The sequence below is a fragment of the Tauraco erythrolophus genome, chromosome 1 (assembly GCF_009769465.1).
Source record: "Tauraco erythrolophus isolate bTauEry1 chromosome 1, bTauEry1.pri, whole genome shotgun sequence".
Lineage (NCBI taxonomy): Eukaryota > Metazoa > Chordata > Aves > Musophagiformes > Musophagidae > Tauraco > Tauraco erythrolophus.
In genome coordinates this window covers 40084402-40107959 of record NC_141465.1, presented here as the reverse complement: position 1 = coordinate 40107959, position 23558 = coordinate 40084402, and positions in this window count along the sequence as shown.

Genomic DNA, 23558 nt, shown 5'->3' with positions numbered 1-23558 from the left:
GGTGCCTTAGCACTTACTGATGCTTCAGCCGGAGCTGTCTTCCTCTGTTTGTGATCTAGGGATCTCTCCAGCAGCAAGCAATTTCCATGCTGCAAATGAGAGGATGACCTCAAAGGCAGGCAGGCAGGCAGGCAGGCAGGCAGGCAGGCAGGCAGGCAGGCAGGCAGGCTCACTGCTTGACTTGTTTCATACCCATTGGTGGCTTTCATCAATGGCAACAACAGCCCAATAGATTGTGTGTTTGCATGTAAGTCCATATATTTCTATATATTCCAGCACAGATTACCAGGAGCCTGTACCTTCTCATAAAGTTTGCTGTAACATTGTAAATTGCTCTAATTTTCCTCCAGATTTGTTCCTTAAAAGAGCAGAAATGGGGCCTGTAGAGAGGAAAACCAGAAGGCTTGGCAGGACTTCTCTCTCTGAGACTCTGCTTTTTCACTCTTATCACCAGGTGAGGAAGTCTCAGGTTTTCAGTGAGATGAAGAGGTGGTGAAGTGTTTTACAGCAGCTTTCATCCAGCCCAGAACTGAAGCCCTCACCTCACCTTTGGACATCTCTATCTGCTGAAATCAGAATTTCACATACCACAGGCCCAGGAATTTCAGGAGTGTGACACCTGGATCCAAAATTAACCACCACAGTGTGAATCCTTCTCAAATTCAAAAATTTTTTATCTGATCTTATTTCAGTATACCTGCCACAACAGAAAGCCACCAGCCAGAAAGCTTTTAAATGATGTACTTAAAATAGCTGAGCAACTAAAGGATGGGAGCTGGGCGATGATGAGGGGCAGCTTTCTGAACCACTGCACAGCTAGAAGGACCAGTCTGCTGTTTCCAGTCCACTTCAGAACAAAGTCAACCTATGTAATTAACATCTTTGTAACCGGGAGAATAGACTCATCCCTTTGGCATGCCCTTGAAACCAGCTGGAGTCCATCAGACAGCAAATTGCTCCATGCCAGGTGGGAGGGAGCAAACTTCTGTGATTACTGATTATTGGGTTTGATGCAAAGTCATAGAATCATAGAATTATAGAATAGCTTGGGTTGGAAGGGACCTTAAAGATTGTTTAGTTCCAACACCCCTGCCGTGGGCAGGGACACCTTCCACTAGATCAGGTTGCTCAAAGCCTTATCCAGCCTGTCCTTGAACACCTCCAGGAATGAGGCATCCACAACTTCTCAGAGTAGAGAATCACCTCCCTCAACTTGCTGCCCACACTTCTTTTGATGCAGGCCGGGATACTGTTGGCTTTCTTGGATGCAAGCACACTTTGCTGGCTCATGTTGAGCTTCTTCTCAACTAACACCTCCAAGTTCTTCTTCTCAGGACTGCTCTTGATCCATTCTCCACCCAGCCTGTATTTGTGCTTGGGATTGCCCCGACCTTGCACTTGGCCTTCTTGAACTTCATGAGGTTTGCACAGGGCCACCTCTCCAGCCTGTCAAGATCCCTCTGGATGACATCGCTTCCCTCCAGTGCATCCACCACACCACACAGCTTGGTGTCATCAGCAAACTTGCTGAGGGTGCACTCAATCTCACTGTCCATGTCATCAACAAAGATGTTAAACAGCGCTGGCCCCAATACCAACCCCTGAAGAACACCACTTGTCACTGGTCTCCATTTGGACATTGAACCATTGACAGTAACTCTTTGAGTGTGACCGTCCAGCCAATTCCTTATCCACCAAGTGATCCATCCATCAAATCCATGTCTCTCCAATTTAGAGATAAAGATGTCATATGGGACAGTGTCAAATGCTTTGGACAAATCCAGGTAGACAACGTCAGTTGCCCTTTCCTTATCAACCAACACGGTAACTGCGAAGTCACACAGTTAAACTCAACAGCCCAGCCAAGGGCTCAGCTGCAGAGCTGCCTACTTCACACCGGACCTCAGTATTTCACATATAACTTGCTGGGTAGGTTGGTTCTATTTCTCAGTATACAGAGAATGCTACCCTCAGTGTCTTAGCTCACAGAATTACATCTCGCACACATGGACGTTCTATGCCTCTACGGTAAATAACTGCAAGTTGCTTCTATGGCTTCTGAATTAAGTCGTCTTCCTCGCCTGTGCTGCGTTGCAGCTCAGCACTTTCCTGTGTGACTGGGTGGCACAACGCATATTTTGGGACGTGTTGCTTCTGTTAAAGGCAGATCCCTTTTCTCAATGGAAAATTCTAAGCTATTTCTGCCAGTGATATCATGCCTTCTCTGCTCCCACGGCCACAAAGACGTATATTGATAGGCATGACATTTTCCTTTAATGCTTTCATTGTTTCCAGCAATTCATTTGGGTTGTTGTTGGAAGCCAGAAAAACAAGACAAAAGGGAAAGTATGTTAAGAAGGAGACCCAGCCTGCGTGCAAGTATGTTGTGAGAGAGAAGCTCTGGCTCTAGGCAGTTTTCAGGGAATTGGCTTTCCACAGGACTTCTCTTCAATGACTTAGGATGAGACTGTCACCCCAGCCCCCTGAAAACTGCCACCTCCTTACTGCAGCTCACTGCAGTCTAATGCTTGGGTTTTGGTGCACTGTGCAGGGATCTGGCATGGGGGTTTTAGAGCCTTTTTAAAAAGATTTGTATCAGCTGCAAGGAAAATCATATTTATGGGAGCTCCTGAAGCCACGTCAAGTTTGCCTTGTGAGCTTCTTGGGACTGGGACACAACATCCTTGAGGGATACTTGTGCATGTGGTACAGGGCACAGCACAGAAGGGGAATGCTGCCCTTCACACCATGCACCTTCCTAAAGTGATAGCAGAGGTCACAGTGGACTTTGGTTTTGCTTTTTACAATATCAATCCGAGTTCCATAATGTTGTCTTTTCAGAGAAATTTGGCAGGGGGCTAGGTAGGGGTACTGAGTCTCCTGAACATGTTAATCATCAGGAAGGAGAGGACTGATGAGTACAGCTGATGGAGGTGAGCTCTTGGCTTACGTGTAAGGATCCTTGTAAGCTGCAGCTCCTTCCACAGCAAAGGAAATCTTTTCCACACAGTAATAAGCACTTCTGTAAGTGAATCTTCCGGAGTTTTCTGACCATCCTACTCTCCTCCCTACTTGCCTCTTTAGATGATTCATTTTTTTTCCTGAGAATTACCCACAGCACTTCCAATGAACTGTTGTCCAGAATGATGTGTTGGTTTATAGATAGATAAACTGACTGTTACACGTTTCATTAAATATTCTTTAAGTGTTGCTTTGTGTCTAAGGGAGTTTGCAGACATCCATATAGACCCCTCTTAAAAGTTAATTTGTCTGGCAGTCTGGACAAAACAATACTCCAAAGGTTAATAAGCATGAAATGAATGGCTTGGTAAACCCAAGCTAAATGATCATTTGGAAAAGGGAACAACTACTACTCTGTTACATGCTGGTGCTGTTCAACCTGAACAAACCTGCTTCCTAAGTGAAGAAGAGCCCAGAAGAGAGAAGGCCGTAGGTCTTGTCTCTCAACAGCCTCTGGTCTTTGTCTCGGATAACATTTGAACTACTTGACAGACACGTGAGCTCTGCTGGCCTTTACTCTCAGAGAAGCCCTGTGAGGTTTTTTCACAAATTATCATAGAATCACAGAATGGTTTGTGTTGGAAGGGACCTTAAAGATCATCTAATTCCAACCCCCTTGCGTGGGCAGGGACACCTTCCCTGAGATCAGGTTGCTCAAAGCCTCATCTAGCCTGGCCTTAAACACCTCCAGGGATGGGGCATCCACAACTTCTCTGGGCAACCTCTTCCAGTGCCTCACCACCCTCATTGTAAAAAATGTCTTCCTTATATCTAATCTAAATCTGTCCTCTTTCAGTTTAAAGCCATTGCCCCCTGTCCTATCACTACACGTTCTTGCCAAAAGTCCTTCTCCAGCTTTCCTGTAGGCCCCCTTCAGGTACTGGAAGACTGCATTAAGATCACCCCAGAGCCTTCTCTTCTCCAGGCTGAACAATCCCAACTCTCTCAGCCTGTCTTAATGGGAGAGGTTTTCTAGCCTTTGGATCATCTTTGTGGCCCTCCTCCGGACCTGCTCCAACAGCTCCATGTCCTCCTTATGTTGGGGGCCCCAGAGGTGAACGCAGTACTTCAGGTGGGATAATTAATACCCAGTTAATCGAGATGTGGTTTGCAAGCACCATGAGGGCTTGCCAAGGTAATCTCTGGTGAGGAGGAGAGGCTGCTGAACGTGGCTCTGCTCACCCAGGCTTGCCAGAAGCCAAGAGCCACTGGAGGTGCTGGGAAGACCACTTAATTCTTGTGGGGCTCTGATTTAGTCTTTTGTTTGAATGTGGAGGGTTTCTCCTTTTTCCTTTGTTTGTTTGTTTTGTTTTTTTCATTTTCACTAAATGCATCTGAAACCCTCCTGGCTTGTTGCCTTTTCCCAGCTGAGATGGAAGTAGGTGAGTGCTTCCCTACGTGCCTGTTGCAGACAAATCACGGGTTGCTGCTGAGAACAGTGAGGAGGGCGATGCTCCTCTTGGCAGCAGCCCAAATCTCACTCTCAGGCAGCAGCAGTGAGATCGGCAGCCGCAGGCAGAGGCTCCGTGCTGCTCCTGTTCATCCCCCACGGCTGCCCACGCTAGGGGCAGATGAGTGAGTTGGGCAGCGGAGAGTCCCAGGGTCGGGGGGAGAGAGAGCGCGCAGGGTGGGGTGTGCATCCCTTATTGCAGGCGGTGGTTAGAGCTGAGCCGCTGCTGTAGGGGTCCCTCAACCCCTCATCAGCTCCTGACGCTGAGAAACGTGCTTGGTCTTTTCTGGCTTGCACTGGTCATATGTGGCTGACATATTTTCAAGTACCAAACGTCCAACTGCTGCCCGTGCTCCTGCGGAGACCAAGGTGGTGGCAGCTGCGTTTGTGTCCCTGTGATATAATAACCCACTTCTGCAGAAATCATATTTATAAATTTGGTGACTTTTTCCCTTCCCCACAAGACTGACTCAGGAGTCAAATCAAACTCGTGGACATGTAGAGTCCCCTGTGATTTACACGGACCGTTTACTCGGTCTGAGATGCTGCTGCAGAGGACGACTCAGTCCATTTTGCCTGCCACCAACCCCGAAGAGGACCAGTCAGTCTGGTACCTGATTACATGGGGTTTATCAGATGCAGATAGCGTCACTCTGGGAGCAGCAGATACTGGTGTGGGACCAAGGTTGGGGGGAAGTGGTATGCCAGAATGGGGGAGAGAGGGCTAGGGGCACGGCTGGTGGGAGAGGGGGAGATGTGAGGAGAAGACCTGGCAGCAAGGTGAGGTGAGGCCAGGCTAAGCTGGAGCCTTACTTAAAATGGCATTTGTCACCTGGCAGTGGCAATTCTACATGCCCTTTTTGTTTTACTTCTTCCATTGAATTACTCTAAGCAAACAGAAGTGAACTAAAACAACCTCGCCTTTTGCCCCGGGTTTGGCTCAGGGAACTGACGAGCCTCCACGAAGACAGCTTGTGCCTGTGCCTGCACGTGTGCTTCGGTGGATCCTGCTCCTTACTAAGCCTTGGAGAAGTCTGTGCATGTTTTAATCTTAAATCCTGGCCCTGTACAAGTCAGTTGTTCCCGTGCATCATCAGCTGCCTGATGTGCCCATGCATAGCAGCTTGCCTGGAGCGAGGCTGCGCGGGCAAGGGTTAAGGTAATGGCCAGGGAGGGTGGCTGAGGTTCTCGTCCTGCCCTGTTGCTGCGTGGCAGGTTAGAGGAGCCTATAAAACAGTCTTCAGCATTAAAAAAGCAGCCTCTTGGGGAGGAGCTGCACGTCTGCCCAGGATGCTTATCTCATCTCCTGTCCTGGAGCATCTGGCCCCAGGAAGGGGCTTCAGGGCTTGCCAATCTCAAGTCACAGCTCAGGTCCGTGTCTCCAAGACCTTAGAGCTGCGCCTTGACTGAGACCAGAGTTTTTGAGATCTCAGCCGAGAGGAACCAGATAATAGCCCTAGAAGAGCTGGCGCAGCCACTACTGGTAAAGTTGCAGATCCCATGTGGAAGGCTGCTTGGCAGCTCAGGATCCTGCTTGTTGATGAAGCTGCTGCCAGGCAAATCCAGGTGACACCAGGCAGAGCCTGGAGCATCTCCCTTGTGCACACCTTGTTTCAGACTATAAGAGCTGGGAGAGACACTCCTTGCATCCCCAGTGCCTGCCAGCAGCCGGGCGGACCAACTAGGGGAGCCGGCAAGCGTCCCTAGAGACCCAGGGGTTTAAATGAAACACGTCTAGACCTCTGAATTGACAGCTCTCTTCTCCTCCTGGCTCCTTTCATCTCCAGTAAAGGAAACCAATTTCTTTTGCAAAATAATCTGAGCTCCATGAGTTAAAAATGCTATTTAAAGAGCCAGGTGACGCTGCTGGGCGAGAAGCTTACAGGCTGGAGAAAGCTCTCTGCCTCAGTGTGTGAGGACTAGGCTAATGCTGGTTTTCTGCCACATACAAGCTGGTGAGAATTAATTAATTTTAAAAGCAGTTTGAAACACTGCCACAACATAGATATTAAGTTTTGGTTGTTAATACACCATACTCAAAACTCAAGACTGACTACTTATGGCAAAGAGTGCATTTTCTATGCTATTAACTAGATCTTAATGGTTTAGGTAGTACTTACATTTATCTGTGCCTCTAAAAAAAAAAGTATTGCACCAGATAAAAATTGTGTGCAGGGCTTTCTTAAGTGCGATCTTTATTATGTTGTTTTGAACTCATTTCATGCTGATCTTGTCAAGACCAAACATCTGGCTTTTGCTGTAGTGCGTGATGCCTCCTGAATTGTCAACGCCCCGCCAGAAGGAAGAGGCTCAGGAGAATTGCATGGAGGTGGAGGGGTGGGAAGGAACCAGATTTGTTCCCTGTAGTTTCGTTGTCAGTGACAAGAAGGCAGAAGGAGTTCGTGCTTGCTGTGGAGTGGGTTGTGGAGTGGGTTGTGGAGCCCATGTAGGTCTCTGAGCTTGGGATGTAGAGGTCTTCCATATGCATTGATAGAGATGCAGGGACATGCACTCTCCAGAGGACTTTAGGCAAGCGTCTGGGTATCACATGGTCTTTGCTGATGCTTGACCTGTCCCTCCTGCAGTTAGACCCTATTTCCAGAGCTCTAACAAGTGACTAGTTTACAAACAAAATAGTCGGATCTTGCAGATGTCTGGCCATTTTCCAGCTGACCCAGAATATAGATTTGGGGTTAGATGGGCTTAATTATTTCTCTGTGTGTATGTGTGCCAACGGTTTAGGGAAGACGTCCCAGTTGTACTTGCTATGAGGTAGCAATTGTCTCTTCCTACACACTTGTATAGTAATTAATTTAAAGGGGCCTGGCTCTAAGTGGAAATGTGTGAATCTGAGACTTCTGTGTTGGTTGTTTGTCACTGGATTTCTGTCTGTCTCATCCACACTTGCCACTGCTTTTCTGAGAATTGCCATTTGCCTCCAGATAAATCCATATTGATACTGACTCTCCTTCAGCTACCCACATGCTAAGCAGAGGGAGGAAACACCAGGCAGATTATGTCCGTCCTGGATGAAAGCACTGATATGCCGATGGTATCCACTCTACCCATGCCTCTCTAGCTGATGTCTCCCGTGGGCTCAAGGGGACTGTCACTGCCCAGTGCCCCCACAAACATCTCTCTCAGTTCCTCAGCGCCTGAGTCAGGGTGGGGAATTTCCTTCCAAGGGACACGGTGGACTCTTCTGTCTTACGGAGTGATGTGCATTTTCTTCCTCGAAATTGTATTTTCCTTTTAACTCAGACTCATGATTTTTGTAGACTTCATTTCCACCTCATATGCGTATTGTGAGCCGGAAAAGAAATCTTTAAATGGTTTGAAGCTGCCGCTGACCGTAAGGTGACTAGAGCTGATAGTGGGCTTGCACACGCATGGAGCTGTAAGTCACTTAAATGCATTGCACGTCATTTCCTGGTGCCTGCTCTCCTGGGGAGCAGAGCTCTGCTGGGATGAATGTCATCGCAGCCTGTGAGCTCCTAGATTTGACGCTCCTTTTGTTTGCACGTGAAATGGGGCTTTCCTCTGCCGAGACCAGGGGAATGGTACAGGCTGCCACAGGGACACCAGACACCTGACTTTATCATAGCCCTTCCCTCTTGCAGCCTCAGGGATCTTGTACTTCCGCCATCCCACAAAATGCCCAGTCCTTTATTTCGGGTGTGCAGGGCAGGTGGGAATTCCCTCCTCAAGTGCTGCAACCTAAATGGACCAACTGATGAGGAAAGGGTCTCCGAGTGACCGAAGGCACTGTGTTTCCATGTGTCCCCTGGTAACTTGAGATGAAGCCTCCCTAGCAGGAGAGAAAAGCTCTTTATTTCACCCTGGAACCATCTGGAAGATATTTTTATTGTGTTAGTTATGTTATTAAGTAAAATTTCCATGCCCTTTCTAATACTTGCAGATCAGCGTTTGATAGTTTAAAACACAAAGCAAGCAGACCCCACAATGCAAGAACACAAAACAGTTTCAGAAAATCTCAAAGCAGTCAGTTTTTGAGGTTATCTGTCCGTGTAATCATTGCAACTTCTGCTAAACCACCAAGGCGCCAGCAGCCACCTGGAGCAATGGGTGTCAATGGTGGCTGCCACCCAAGAAGCAGCCATTACCCCTCCCGGTAGTGTTGGGCTCGGATTGGCGTGGTGGCACTACTCCCTTCACATCGCGGTCATTTACCCTGCCGTGCTTTTCTGTAGATCCAGTCCCATCTGGCTGGAAATGCTGCCAGCAGATCTGGATACCTTTGTGAACACAGCTTGGTTGTTGGGTTTTTTTACTTGCCTTTTTTTTTTTTTTTTTTTTTTTTTTTAACCCGGGCGTGTTATACAATTACAATGTGTATTTATTTCTGCCCTTGCTACTTCCTCTTGAAATTATGCAAGCTGTTTAAATCTCTCTGGCATCTTCATGGAAGGGTGGATTGTGGGGGGTGGGGTGTAGCAGCTATCTAATTTCCTGCCACTGATTTCCCCTGGGGAAGGGGGACCAAACACCGGCACCATCTGCACATCTCGAGAGGCTTAAGAACTTGGCACCCTGAAAGTCAGCTAAGTGGGATCCAGCACCCTAAATGCTGGGCTGAGGGGGATCTCAAAGGGAAGCTAATTAGTCTCTGTCCTTTTGAACTAAAGAACCGGGACCGCTTGACAGCGATTGCAACAGATTTCTGTCTTTCGGGAGCTGGGCATGGGAACAGATGAGGCACGCGAGCCAGCAGATAAAAGAAACACCTATCCCAGGTCAGCGCTTGCTCTTTGTATCTGTACCAAAAGCCCAATTCTTCCGCAAACACTCATTTCACAAAACATTGCAAACATTGCATTAGGGAACACTGAAAAGAAAACAAGGGGTAATCTGGATGTAGCTCTTGCACCTGCTGTGAAGTGACCCTGCCTGGTCAGCACTGGGTGAGGCAAGGAGGCGAGATGCTGCTCAGGGACAAGAGGTGAGGGCGGGCAGGCAGGGGTCTCTCAGGCTTTGCCTCCTTGGTTGTAGAGTCGCATCACCCGTTGGACTGTCTGCCAAATTTGGGCTCTTGATGTAGGCTTCAAAATCCCTTCACAGCCAGCTAAGCACCCACCAGCCAGGGCAGCTGGACCCCATGCTTGCACAGCATGTCTGGGTGCGAGGACAGTCCTTGTACGGGGAGCAGAGCACGATTTGGGGACCTTCCTCAGCGCTGAGGTTTCCGTCAGATCTGCCAAGCTGGTGGGAGCTCTGCTCTCCTGGAAATGAAGTTTTCAGCATGGAGTGAGCAGATGAGGGGTGGGTCAAGGCAATTCCCTCTAAGCCCCACAGCCTTGGGTGCTCTGGACACAAAATTGTCAGTCCATGGTGAGATCCATGGCACCCACCCCACTTTTCTCTCCTCTCATGGTTGAGTAAGATGAAAATAAGAAGACTTGCTGGTGTTGGATTATTTTTCTCCCCTAAAGTGCCTGGGCTGATGACCCTCAACATATTTGCATCTTTTGGGCATGCCAGTGGGTTTGCAGTGTAAGCAATCCAGGAGGATGGGAGCACTGAGGTCAGTGCACATAAGTGACATGTCTCAGGCTGTGTCTTCTTTTCCTATCTCTCTTCTTATCTTCTTCCCCTGGAAATCCAGCTGCTGCCTTCAAAGTTTGTCATAACATTATACAGGACAATACAACTAAATGATACTTCGGGGGTAAAAAAATAAGATAAAAAATCCTAACTAGTTTAGAGAAGCAGCTTGGCAAACTTTTGATGGAGTTATGGCTCCCTGTTTCCAGTGCCAAACACAGCATTGCTGCTGGTCCCAGGACACAGTAGGTGAGTGTGCTGGAAAGCCACCTGACGTTGGGCAAGTGTGGAGTTGATTCAGGTGTGATTCCCTTCTTTCTCTTCTCTCAGACCTTTTGCATAAATAAAGAAAGTCTCTGTCTCCGCATCCTCACAGGTGAAAAGGCTGAAGAGAAGAGGTCGATCCTCCTCCCTGCCTAAATGCTCTCCACAGACTTCTCCAGGATGTCCAAAGGTCCCTGCCATAATTGCTGCTGCACCTCCTCCTGCTGACTGGCAAACTCTTCTGTATCTTTGCCAGGCCATGTCTGGAGAGCAGGGGAGGGGCAACTGTGAATTGTTCTAAAATACTTTGGAAACCAGTTATGTTATATTTTCAAGCTTATCTGGTCTATAAAGAGTTTTAAAATGTCTGAAGATGATCACATAGGAAAGATCTTATCCTGTTTTAAGGAAAATGTTTAGTATAGCTAAAAACTCGGGAGCTAAGAAGTTCAGCCACTTTCAAACTTTACTCCCTGCTAAAAATAGCGTCCTTGGTACACAAGCTTGGCCACAGCACGAGAACGGGATGCAACACCTGAAATGGTCTTAGTTGGTTTTCTCTTTTTTTAGCTCTTTTTAGGGTTTTTTAATGTGCTGGTGAATTCTGACACACCGGCATAACTTTACTATGATGGGCCTAATAAGTTCAATATCATATGTAATAAACCAGTACATAAGAGACACTGTCTTGATATTCTCATCTTTTCTTTGGCTGTTATTTGGCATTCTGGTAGATTTGGTGTATATCTGTACCTCCTTTCAGCCACTTTATTTATTTTTTTTTAACTTTCTTAATACATAGACATGAGATTTTCTCTTTTCAGTTAAAAGCAAAGGTCATTTCACAGGACCAAGGTGGAGTTATTCTGCTATTTGTGATAACACCAAACAGAAAACTTTTACAATATATTTTAATAAAAATGCATTTTCTTTACAAGAAATGTTTCACAGTTCTGAAAATCTCTAAGATACGAGTTAAAGCACACCTGTTTAAAAGCAAAGGAGAAAAAATAAGTGAAGTTATCAAAAGAAGGCTGAAATGTTCATAAACTCACATACGTCCAGGAATGGGTGTTTTAGCTGGCATATCAAGTGCCACAGAGCTTTCGATAAAAGCCTGAAATCTGGCTGTGTGGCTGCTGACAAATTAAAAAGTGGAAAAGCATGTTTTCAGCCAGGGATAGTTTTACCTTTAATATAGAGGAAAACTGTGAACGTGGCCACGCAGATCATCGGCTGGGAACAGGATAACCAGCCTGCTTGATGAATTTCCCAGTGCTAGGGGTTTTGTCGCTCTGCTGATCCTGACAAAGGGATAGAGAGGGAAGTCCTTGCAGAGGATGCCTTGGTGGTGGAACGTGTCCCTGTGCCCAGAGAAGCCCTCTGGAGAAGTCTGGCATCCTCCTGGTTGCAGGAGGTGCACTGGGTGGGGGGACTAACTATCTGACTCAAAATTTGGAGTCAGAGGTACATCTCTTTGAAGGTCTTTTTGCCTTGGAAAGAAGACAGTCCTTTATAAAGAAATCTATCTGATGCCATGCTTTCTCTCCCTTTCCAAGTCCAGCTTGCCACTGGGGAAGCCAGATGGGCTCAGGGGGGGCAGACGTTTCACACGGGCAAGTCCTCTGTGTGAATTGTGCCTTGCTCAGGCATCCTGAGCCCTCTGCATGTGGCTGTACAACTGCAGGGGATTGTCACCTCCTCACAGGAGCTACACATAACAGGAAGGAAGCATTTAAACTACTGCCCACTGTAGAGGCAGCTTTTTGGACAAATGACGTTATAGATGGTGGGTTACTAATAACGCATGAGACCAGGCTGGAACTCGAAGGGAGCTTTGCAGGTGTCTTCCAGAAAGGCTGCATATGCTGCTGACAGGTTCCTGAGTTTTATTCATTAGCTACGTTTTTATTCATAGAAGGGTTTGTGTTCGAAGGGACCTTCAAGATCATCTAGTTCCAACCCCCTTGCCATGGACAGGGACACCTTCCACTACATCAGGTCGCTCAAAGCTTCATCCAGCCTGGCCTTGAACACTTCCAGGGATGGGGCATCCACAATTTCTCTGAGCAACCTGTTCCAGTGCCTCACCACCCTCAGAGTGAAGAATTTCTGCCTTAGATCCCATCGAAGTCTACCCTCTTTCAGTTTAAAGCCATTTTCCCTTTTCCTATTGCTACACACCCTTGTAACAAGTCCCTCTCCAGTTTTCAACTTCAGTTTAACCAGATTAACAGTGCCTTCAAATCCAGTAAGCAAGGGGAAACAACACCCTTTATTCCATTTTGATAAAGCACGAAGCTTTGCTGCTCACCTAAAATTAAGCGATGCCGATGGGTTATCAGCAGTTGTGTTACAAATGGTGGAATTCAAATGTGAAATGCTTCAGGTTTTGGACAAAGCCTCCTGCTGAATTCAGCAATGTGGTGGAGCGCAGGAGTGCGACAGCTGACTTCTCTGCTCCTGCAGTAACCCCTGGTAAGTAAAGGCGGGAGGGGTGTTATGTGCCCTGGACGAGAGGGCTGAGAGTCGGAACAGGTGGCTTTTATTCCTGCTTTTCTGTTTAATGTGCTCTTTACTGCTGGACCATGTCAACAAACTTATTTCTTCACTTTTCGGTCAATGGGCTTGACTCCATGGAGTGTTGCGATACTTAAAGTAGGTGGACAAAGTGGCTCAAATATGTTATCTATGTGCAAAGTGCTCAGGTTTTTTCTACAGTCATAAAACTGGCTGGGGAAACTCGTTGCCTGGAGCACTGAGAAATGACAACAAAATTAATAATGGCCATATGGAGGGCCAAATAAGAGCAAATCCCACTTTACTGCCATTGGGAGTGTAGATACGATGTTTCTTGGAGAGGGTCTATGGATGTTTCCAGACATTCTCAGTAGAAGTAAATGCTTTTACAGCAAAGCAAAATTTCCAGGTGAAAACAAAAAAAGCCAAAAAAAAATTTCCATACCTCTGTTAAATATGAAGAAGACTAAAGTGTGCTCTTGTGCAGAAAATGAGCAGAAACCTGAGTACTATTTAGGTCAGGCTGTAAAACCACTGAAGCCAGAGGTTATTCACAGGAATTATGGGGCTAACAGCACAAATCCTGTTGTAAAACTGAACTTTAGCTTTTACTCATTGCTCGGCAACTTTTCAGAGTACTGGCTGTTTCTCAACATCCTCTTAAGTATTTTGCCTTGGAATAGAAATCTGGAGATCATTTCCATGTAACTAAATATTTATCCTGAGATTTATCAATGATTAATGTGCATTTAATCCCCTATCTATGTGATTGAACATGAAAATGCAAATACCTGAATGACTAATTGTGTCCTTGAAATCTTTTTCTCTTTTTCCCCTTTTATCCCAACTATTTTAGGGACGTTTTCCCTAAAGCAAACCTCTGTCATCTTGGCATTCCCTGCCAGCCCTATGAACCCTTCCAGTTGTCTCTGCAAGTGGAGGAGTGCTCTGGCCCTTAGATGTGCACTGACCAAGAGCTGATCCCCCAACGTAAAATTTCTCCTACAAATGAGTCACCGGGTTGCGAGCTCAGCGCTGTTTGTTTTCCCCGCCCTGCATGATAAGGAATGACGTGTACTGCAGACCTCAGACCCTCTAATGTAATTTAAAACCTGCTTGTAACAGAGAATAAAATCAAACTGCGTTTCAGTGCACTAAAGGGAGAAGGTGCCATCTGTTCTTTATATTGCCATGAATGAATATGCGGAAGAGACAGACCCACTCGCCACCCAAGCGGCGGGGCAGCGGGTGCACGGCGCTGCCTCAGGAGCCACCCTAAGAGCAATCCCCCAAGGGACATTCCTGCAGCGTGGCAACCACCAGGGCATCAGGTACAGACATGTCCCTGGCCTGGCCACCCCAGGAAGGGAAGTTGCTGGCGGTTGGACCCCGAGTTAGGACCTACGTCCGCGTCAACTTCAGAAGACAGCTTCAAACTGGGAAGGGGTGGGGTGGGATCCCATTTAAGCAGCCAGACCCTCCCAGCAGGGACCAAAATGGTGCAAAAACGGTGAGCAGCTGGAGGAGGCTCAGCCATGGCTGAGCACTCTGCACAGGCAATCGGTGCCAGCAAAAGAGCTCTTCTGCTCCTTGCGGTTCTTAATCATTTGCAGTTGACTCAGATTAGCTGCGAATATGCACGGCAGAAGCTTCAGGATGGCGCCTGTTACGTCAACAGGAAACAAAGGAGATGTACATACATCTTTTTGCATGCGTTGGCAAGTGGTCTCGAGCTGCAGAAATACCTTTATGATTTTAGGAGTGAGGTCTGTGATGAGATCATGTTATGAGGAGGGTTTGGGCTGAGACCTTCTGGGAGAGATTAAAGGAAGGCGCAGAATTAATGCATGACAAAGAATGAAAGCTTGTCAAGGAGAGGTAAATCATGGAAGGAGGAGGACAGTGTCTTGACAGAAGGGACAAAGCAAAAAATCAAGATACTGCAGGTAAAGGCTTGACACAAGGGGTCATGTGAAGTTCAAAGTCAGACTCTAGCAAAAACTGGCACGTAAAGAGGCACAGTCTGTGACAGCCAGTGAAAACTAACCCCCAGTAGGTAAAGCTTGTGCAAAAATATAATGCATTACATCACTGTGCAGAAGAATTTGCAAGAATCAGTGAACTGTGCATAGCCTGGACAGAGAGAAAGAGCAGGATGCTCCTACCTCAAGCAAACCCTGCAGAGAAACAAAACCGGTGCAGGCTGAGTTCTGAACCAGCCCTCTGAAGGAAGGGGAGTATCTGTGGATCCCAAGCTGGACACACACAAGAACGGTGAAGAGGAACTGTGGCAGGTGAAAAGATTAAACTTCCAGCAACTGCAGACAGAAATGCTGTCTGAGTTACAGTGCTGTCATGCCTCGGATCCCGTCAAAAGGATGTGTTCGTGCTGGGCCAGAGCAATGAAGGAGGGACCAGAGGGGTGTCCTCAGGGGACACAGGCACTCTGAATCCCTGTGTGCCTGTAGATTCAGAGAGAGATTAGGTAGAAGGAGAGGTAGGAGGACTTAGACAGCAGGGCCTTGCAGGGTCTCCTGGTACGCAATGCTGACCAAAAAGAGTTCAGAACATGAAGTAAAGTCCTTGGTTCTGGGTATTTTCTGAACCACAGGGTATAAACCTTTTCCCTCTGCATGTCAAACCTTGGACTCTGGCTTCAGGAAGAAGATCATCCACCAGGATGCCTGGGCAGTGCCTTCGTGTGGTAATTATACCTCCAAGCAAAATAGAAGAGGGTCACCTCTGAGCAGCCCGCTGTCGTCCCTCGCAGCTGCAGACCTGTCCTTTCCTTCCCAGCAGTTGCAGGGTGCCTTCATGGCAGCATCCTCTGCCCCCACTCCTGCCCTTCCCTCCCTGTCTGCCAGGCAGCTGGTCATTATCAGCAGTTATTCTCTACTCCGACACGAGCAGTTTCCAACGATAAGAATATAAAGACTGTTTTCTCTCTGATAGCAGCTTCATAGGGATTTCGGGTTTGGTTTTGTCTTTTTTTTTTGTTTTCCAGACTGTTTGTTTACTAAAACACTTGCTCTAAAAAGATACGGCTCCTTAATTTATTGGTCCACTAGAGAAAACTGCATCATGTCTGAAATGCTTTAATAAGGATCTAAGACGAGGTATGATCAAATAAGTGATAATTAGAGTGTCGGAGAGGCATTCCCATATCCCCCACCCTCTTCAGATGTCAGTACGCCACAATAACCAAGCAGAAGCAGGAAGAGGATGTTGAAAGCCCATGTGATGCTCTTGATTGCCAGCCGCCCGCGATGGCTGTTCCCTGTTCTACTGGACACAGGTAGGACTTCTTATCACAACAATGCTCCCAACCTTACTGGTGACTAACACGTAATGAGATAGAGCACCAGTGGACTCGACTGCATATGTTGTTTTTTTAATAGGCTTTTCCTAGCTGCCCTCAGTCATCACTGCATGTTGGTTGAAGATGAAGAGTCTATGGTCTCTGGACAGTGGAGGCCCAGTTATGTCACAAGCCAAGGCATCAAGGAAGCAGGTCATCATTGGTAAGAGAGGCCTGAGTTTGAGTATGCAGGCTGAGGGAGCCTGGGTAAGTTTTCAGGCGAGGGTCTCATGCCTCCGTGCAGCTCGTGCCCCAGCTTGGGGCATGACTACATGCAAAAGGGAAGAGATTTCCACTGGTGCTTCAGTACACATGGAAAACCCCTGCTTTCCTCCCAGTTCCTCTATCACCAAGGCCACAGCCTTCATAGGAATAACATGTTGTCAGGGCTGTTAGGACCACATACCTCTTTTATACAGGACTTTACCCATAGACTTCTCTGCAGTACATTACATACGTTCAAGTGGCAATATTTCATGTTGACCACTACAAGCCTCAAAAACTAACTCCAGAAATGATGGATACAGCCATAGCTGCAGGTCTGAGAGTCCTCATGTCTTGAGAGAGAGAAGCCCCCTGCTCTGAGCTCTGCCCTTGTGCCTGGCAGGGCACAAGGGTTGCTACCGGTGGGGAAAGAGGGGAAGACCCTCTGGCTGAGGTGCAATAGAAGCCCCTCACAAAGACCCTTGAGCTCCTCTCAGGGGGAGGAAAAGTGCTAAAAGTGGGCTGGGAGGTTGGGGACAAGACTTCTCAGAGGATTTCCAGTGGAGCTCTTCCCAGAAGCTGAACTGGGATCCCACTGGTCTATGTACGTTGCAGGTAGATTGTCTTTCCATCATGGCTCTCTCCGGTGGAAAGAGACTTTTTGCACTGAAAATCCAGCAGTTACTTAATATTTATAATGTACTGAGGCCTGGATGGTATTACACGGTGTATTAAAATATGCATGTTATTTTATATCAAATCTAACATTGAGTCCACTCTAATGCTGCAAGTAATGTCAGCTCTTTCATGTTCATCCTCCTGGCGTTGCATGCTGCTGGCAAGGAAAACTACTGGGGTTTAGTTTACACAGTTAAAACCTTTGTGGTGTCAGGCTGATTTACAGGGTGCTTCATAGGATGCTTTTTAAAAAAAAGAATTAGTCTTTCTCAAGTGTTTCTGTTGTTGACCAGAATCAAAAATGTGCGTGGGAACAGCATGGGCAGAGCCCACAGCATCGGCGATGTCCAGAGCCCACCTCACTCACTCAATTCTGACGATCCATATCTAAGGTACAGTGCTTTTCCAAACACAGAAGAAGATGTGGTCTCTGCTCCCTGCTCCTCAGGCACCCCGAACCATCACGGTCTGATTAGGACTCTCAGCATCGCAGGATGGGAGGTAAATGCTAAGATTGTCGACGGAATTGCTAATGAGGACCTAAAGATGACATGCATCTTTAGGTGAATGATAGCAGATCAGTAATTGCTTTTTCCCTGTAGTGACTTAGCAATTAGAAATGGAAGAAGAAAATCAAGACAAAATTTGAGAGCTGTGCTGTTTAGAGTACCTGCTTCTGTTTATTTTTAACCCTCTCTTTTATCCCGCTAATCCCTTCCGCGACGTTTTCACTCCCTCGCTCTGTGCGGTGCTGCGTTATATTTGCAATGCCCTGTCATTCGCATCATGTCTGCAAGCTGTCTTCTTCAGACGTGAGCCTATTTAGACAAGTTGTCAGGCTGAATGGGAAAAATCTTAAATCAACGTATTTCAGCATGCAATCATATATAGGCTAATTTATCTGCTGCCCCGTTCAGCCTGCCAGTTTAAAATGAGGTCTTTCAGGCATGGTGCCTTTGAAGGTCTCCTGATTAACAGAGCAATTTTTACTGGTAGAGCGACAACGCAATTGTTTTATGGTAATTGTTATCATTTGGACCTGTGTATATGCAAATGGGGGAGATTAAAGTAAAGAAAATATAAAGATGATGAATATGCAGCACGTAGCCAAAATGGCAGGGGGATAGAAACGTTTGCCGTACTGATGTCCTCCGCCGCGGCCAGGATGGTGCGGAGCTGGCTTCTTCTTCAGGCGCAGGGAAGTCCCCGTCCCATGGCGGAAGCCAGCAGGTGACAAAACCACATCCACTCTCAGGCCCACATTCTCCTTGCTCCAGCCCTCTGCCTTGCCACTGGTCAAGGTGGTTGCCTTTCCTTCCCTCCCGGCAAAGGGCTTTGGGGTGGAAAGCGGATAAACAGACAAAAAGATCGAAACAGTAGCAGTTGCACGTCAGTGTGAGCAAGACTTCTTGAGATGTCTACTAGTCCTAAGAGTACAATCCCTTTCACGGTGGGTTTAAATGCATTTTCAACTGTTCTTTTGCTGGCTTTCCGGTTAATTACTTCCTATCACTTATATTTCTCTCACTTTTAAGTGAAGTTTGAATTTGTGGAATACATTGCCTCTATGGATATGGAGCTTTCTAGCTGTCATTAGCACGAAACCACGCAGCAAGACTATCCCACTGGTAAATCCAATCCCTCACCTGGGAAGAACTACCTCTATAGATAAAAAATACTCCAGTCTCTGTCTCTTCAGCTCTGCTGCCCCTGAAATCAAAAGCAAAACCCCAGCGGCTTTCCTGGGGAAGGTCTGGGGTCCCAGTGCCACGGCTTTCTCGCTGAAACCACCAGCTGGTCGGGAGCATGCAGATGCTCACCAAGCCTCCGTCTGCCCGCTAAGAGCTGGACTGAGATCAGCAACTCACTTTAGACAGAGCACCGAGCATGAGATCATACCCCTTTTTTTTCTCTTTTTACATTACATTATTGAGACTTACAGGAAGGGGAGCCGGACAGCAAATTTTGTCTCTATTAAAAACATGTCAGGCTTTTTCTGCTTTGTAATATATTTTGGTAGCCATCTGGGAGAGCAAGTCTGGCTGTTCCCTGCAGTTGCAGCTGCACAGCCCAAGACACTGCAGCCTCCCTTTCGCTCCATCTGCTGTAAATGAGGAGACCAGTATAGCCCCTCCATTCTTCTCCATGTGTCACAATCCTCAGCTATATATTTTTGCCTTGCAAGCCTTAGTTACTGGTTCTCACAGCATCTTTGAGCTGCCAGTAGCTGCTATTCACCCGCTCCATTTCTTTCAGGAGAGCTGCTAGAGTATGGACTGACTCTGCCTTGCCCAAAGCCCCCAAAGAAGAGTGATGGCTGGCAAGAAGCTATGCATGGTGAGGGTCATGCCTGAGCTCATAATGCATCCATGAAGAGGACTGCTCATCACTTTCGCAAAGGATTGCAAGCGATTTTTACAAGTTTGCTGACATTTCTGCCTAATAGATTAGGTATGCAATGCTCCAATGTCAGAGATGCTGTATCTTCCATCAGGTATTGACTGAGTGCTCAAGGAGCCTGGTCCTGTCCTCGAGGTGAGGAGGGGATGTGGGGAGAGTGTACATATTCCTTAAAAGCTTAATTACTTCAGCTGCGCAAGCTGAGCCAGTGCTAACATAGCAGAGGTTTGTCATGGGTGGGAAAAGATGAACAGATTGAAGACACATTTCTGTCTGCTCTTCTGTCCCGTTTCATTGCTCTTTGCATAGAATCATGGAAAGGTTTGGGTTGGAAGGTCACATTTTCCTGTGTTTCCAAAATATATATACAGTTATTTCCTTATGAGCATCTGTTGTTCTATGCTATTGCAGTTCCATTCACCATAACAGAGCGCTCATTCCTCCCTGTTTGGTTTTGCATTTGTTCAACCACTGTGCGAGTCATGGACCCAACACAGACCAAGTCGAGGACAGTTTCTTACCACTCCCCTCCCTCGCGCTCCAGCCGGCAGCACAGAGGTTGAAAATCTCAAAGCATCTCCACTAAGTGGAAAGGATGATGTAGAGTGCATTGTCATCGGAGGCTACCTCTGATTCTCTTGCATTTACCATGATGCAGGACATTTCTTGCAGGTTCTTACCCCAAATCATCTGAAATGAGGTAATTTTCTGCAGTGCTGGTGAAGCAGTGACTCCCACACTTGCTGCACTGTGCACTGAAGAATTTCTGCACTGCCTCCTGCTACCCAATGCAAGCTGCTCCTCTGTGCTAGACAGTACCATCAGTGGGAAAAACCTATCCCAAACCTCTCACTGCTCACACAATTGATCAGTTTGAGATCTCTCCTCTAAATTAATGTGCCAAAACACATCTTTGTTCTACAATTTCACCATTTCCACTGTTTTCAGTAGTATTTTCCCTGAGAAGTCAACAAGATAAAGCCACACACCCGTTCCAACATGCTCTTCTCTTTGGGGAACATCAGCCAAGCATCTTGCATAAGGTACTTTCACTCGAGAAGTATGTACACCTGACGACAGGTTTCCAAGTTGACCCGTCCCCATGTCACTGGCAGGCATCAGCGTTAGGGATGAGGCGGCAATCCTGTTCAACTCCATCCCAGCAACGAGCTAACTTCAGCTCGCAGTCCAGAAAGATTGATTTTTTTAAAAGCTGAAAGCCAAATAACTGGAACAAAATCCTACCATTTCAACTGGAAAATCTGTTCAGCTGGAGCTGGGCTGCAGAAGAGGACGGCTATCTCATTTTGCATAAGACACCAGCGAGTAATCTGATGATTTTCTGTGACTAATACAATAGGTCATATCTGAATGGTCAATGGAGAGATGAGAGGTTTCATATTCTGTTGCCTAAGCCCTGAGCCATCTGGTTGCTAATGACTTCTTTCAAAACAAAGGGAATAAAGCTTCTGAATTGTGCAATGCATTCTGACATCCTCTCTTAGGCAGAAGATGCCCATTGCTTCACATCAGCAAATGAGATCAATGTCTCCATCAATTACAGCTTCCATGTACCTCTTTCAGGTATCTCTGACCATGCACTTAATGGCAAATATATCCTCCTTCTTGCACAAGCTGGTATTATCCATCACCGGGAACCAGAGGGTGGAAAGTAGAGGGCAGTGTCTATTGCCACGCTGAGTGTGTGTTTCCAGTGGGGCAGTGGGGCGCGATGGCATGAAAGTGGGGGGGAAACCCAGCATGAGCCTGGGGTTTGGCTGGGTGCTGTGGGCTGTGCCACCTGTCCCAGCTGTGGTGACAGCAAAAGGCTGTGCTGGGGTAAGCAGCACACTGGGGGATGTGTCCACATTCCCGTCTCTGTCCCCTGTGGTGGCAGCTGCTGGCCAGGTGCTGTCACTGGAGCCAGGTGCTTCTGGGTGACCCACATGAGCTGAGGAACCAGAGCCTTTCCTATTTCACATCCTTTTTCTCTGCTTACGCTTTCACACCAAGTATGTGAGGGGTGCCTCCTTTGTTCAGGGGTTGGCTTCTGCCACTGCTTGGCATGTTTTGGTGACAATGCCTCAGAATTGCTCAGATGTTCACAGATGCTCACCTGCTCCAGGAGAGGTGCCCCGTGCTGGCCTGAATCCTGGGCTGGCTGATGTGCAAAGTGCAGACAGAAAACTCCAAAATAAAATGTTTTGAAGGGGAAGCTGCTGCCTTTATTTCCTGAGGCCAAACCCCGGCACAGCTCCAAGATGACAGTTGCAACCTGGGTACATCAGCCACCCTGCTGCCTCTGGAACCACTGACCCTGAGCGCAGTATCTATGGCAGTGACGGCCACAGAGGCTCTCAGCAGCCTAAGCAAAAGCCTGTGGTCACTGAAGCCCACGCCACGCTCACTGAACTGGTAAAATTACCCGAGCTGGTTTGCTTAAGTGATAGCTTGGTAATGTTTTTGAGTTGCGGTTGCAGTGCAAACCTGTCCCAGGGAAACCCAGGCCAGAAGTTTATCCATCAGTGCTTTCACTGTTGCGAAGCTTTTGATGACGTGGTGTCCACATCATCTGGCGAAGGCCCTGAGCCCCCTCCACTTGCTGCAGCCTCTGCTCCAGGTGGTCTTGGGCCACAGCAAGATGCATACGGAGATGCTCGTGTGTTCTGCCTTTGGCCTTACATGTCTTTATAATTCGAGTTAAAACTGCACGCAAACGAAGGGACACAAAATGGATATATTTATTATGCCCTATTTATTGCTTATATAGTTTAGCCAAGGATATCATAGCATTGTTTGTGAGATGCTATCTGGGATTACATATCCAGTAAGTACGGTACATTACCAGCATACTATAGCACTATTATATATAATTATTATGTTTATAAATACTCCATCACAGATCACTAAGGTTCTTGGTTACATTTCTGATATGCTGCTTGTTGTGTCACATTCACAAATGACATGCTACCTCTAATTATGTACATTTATAGACTTATGCCTTATTTACTGCACACTACAGCATTGGCATCATCAATCAGAGTCATCCTGTTGATAGGCCAACTGATGTTTATTTACTTAATGTCTTTTGATTCTTCAAACATCTGTCTTTTAAGTGATGGGTGCTTTACAATGGATTGATCCAGTAGTTAGACCTGACTTTTACACAACTGATTAACCCAGTCAGTGAAACTCTGGTTTCCTTACGAGCCACTGGCCAAGCACCCAGCCGTTTCCCAGGGACCAGGGTTTCACCACCTATGGCTGGTCTTACACATCTTCCTGGTTCTGTTTGTTTAGTAAGAGCTCTGTTCTTTGACAGATTCGAGGTCACTGCAGACATGAACTCAGCCTTCAAGTGAAAGGCTGGGTGAGGGGCTGCAACGTCACCTAAAATCTGGGCTGCCAGCCGTAGCTCCTTTGTATTACTTGCTCGAGGGTAAGGATTCTTGGGTCTGCAAATAGCATTGGTCTGCTGTGCTCCTTTGGTCCTTTCCCTAATGTCTATTGAATCACTTCTTTCTCCATACTACATAATTTAGGTTTGGTTGAGTACAGAGTATTTTATTTATTTATGCATTCAAATTTTTAAAATGCATCTCTAGGCATCTTAGCAGTACACTGGGCGCCTACGACATAAATTAAAAATAGCAGCATAAACTTAGACAAAGGACTATCCATAAATAACTCCTCCTCAATTCACACCCTTAGCAATAGCCTTAGCTTGGAACAGGGAAATAGATGGGTTTTACAGCCTCTTGGGAATGTTCATAAATCTGGGTGCTGACGGACCAAAGGGGAAAATGAGTTTCAAAATTGAGACACCCCCTCTCCATCCCCTTTGCAGAGATGCCTTGCCTTGAACTCTTCACCTATCCTGGTCCTCAGTGGGAGATCAGATCCTGCTGGCCAACGTAGGGCTGGAAACGTGGACTGCCAGGGACATTTCACACTGCTACCGTGCTGCAAACTAGCTGACTGTGTTCTGATCACATGAATATCTTATTTTTAGATAACTTTTGTCCATAGCTTGAAAAGTGATTTAATTTAGCACTATGTTTAGGTATCCAGTCTAAGACACATTAGAGATAGCTGGATGAT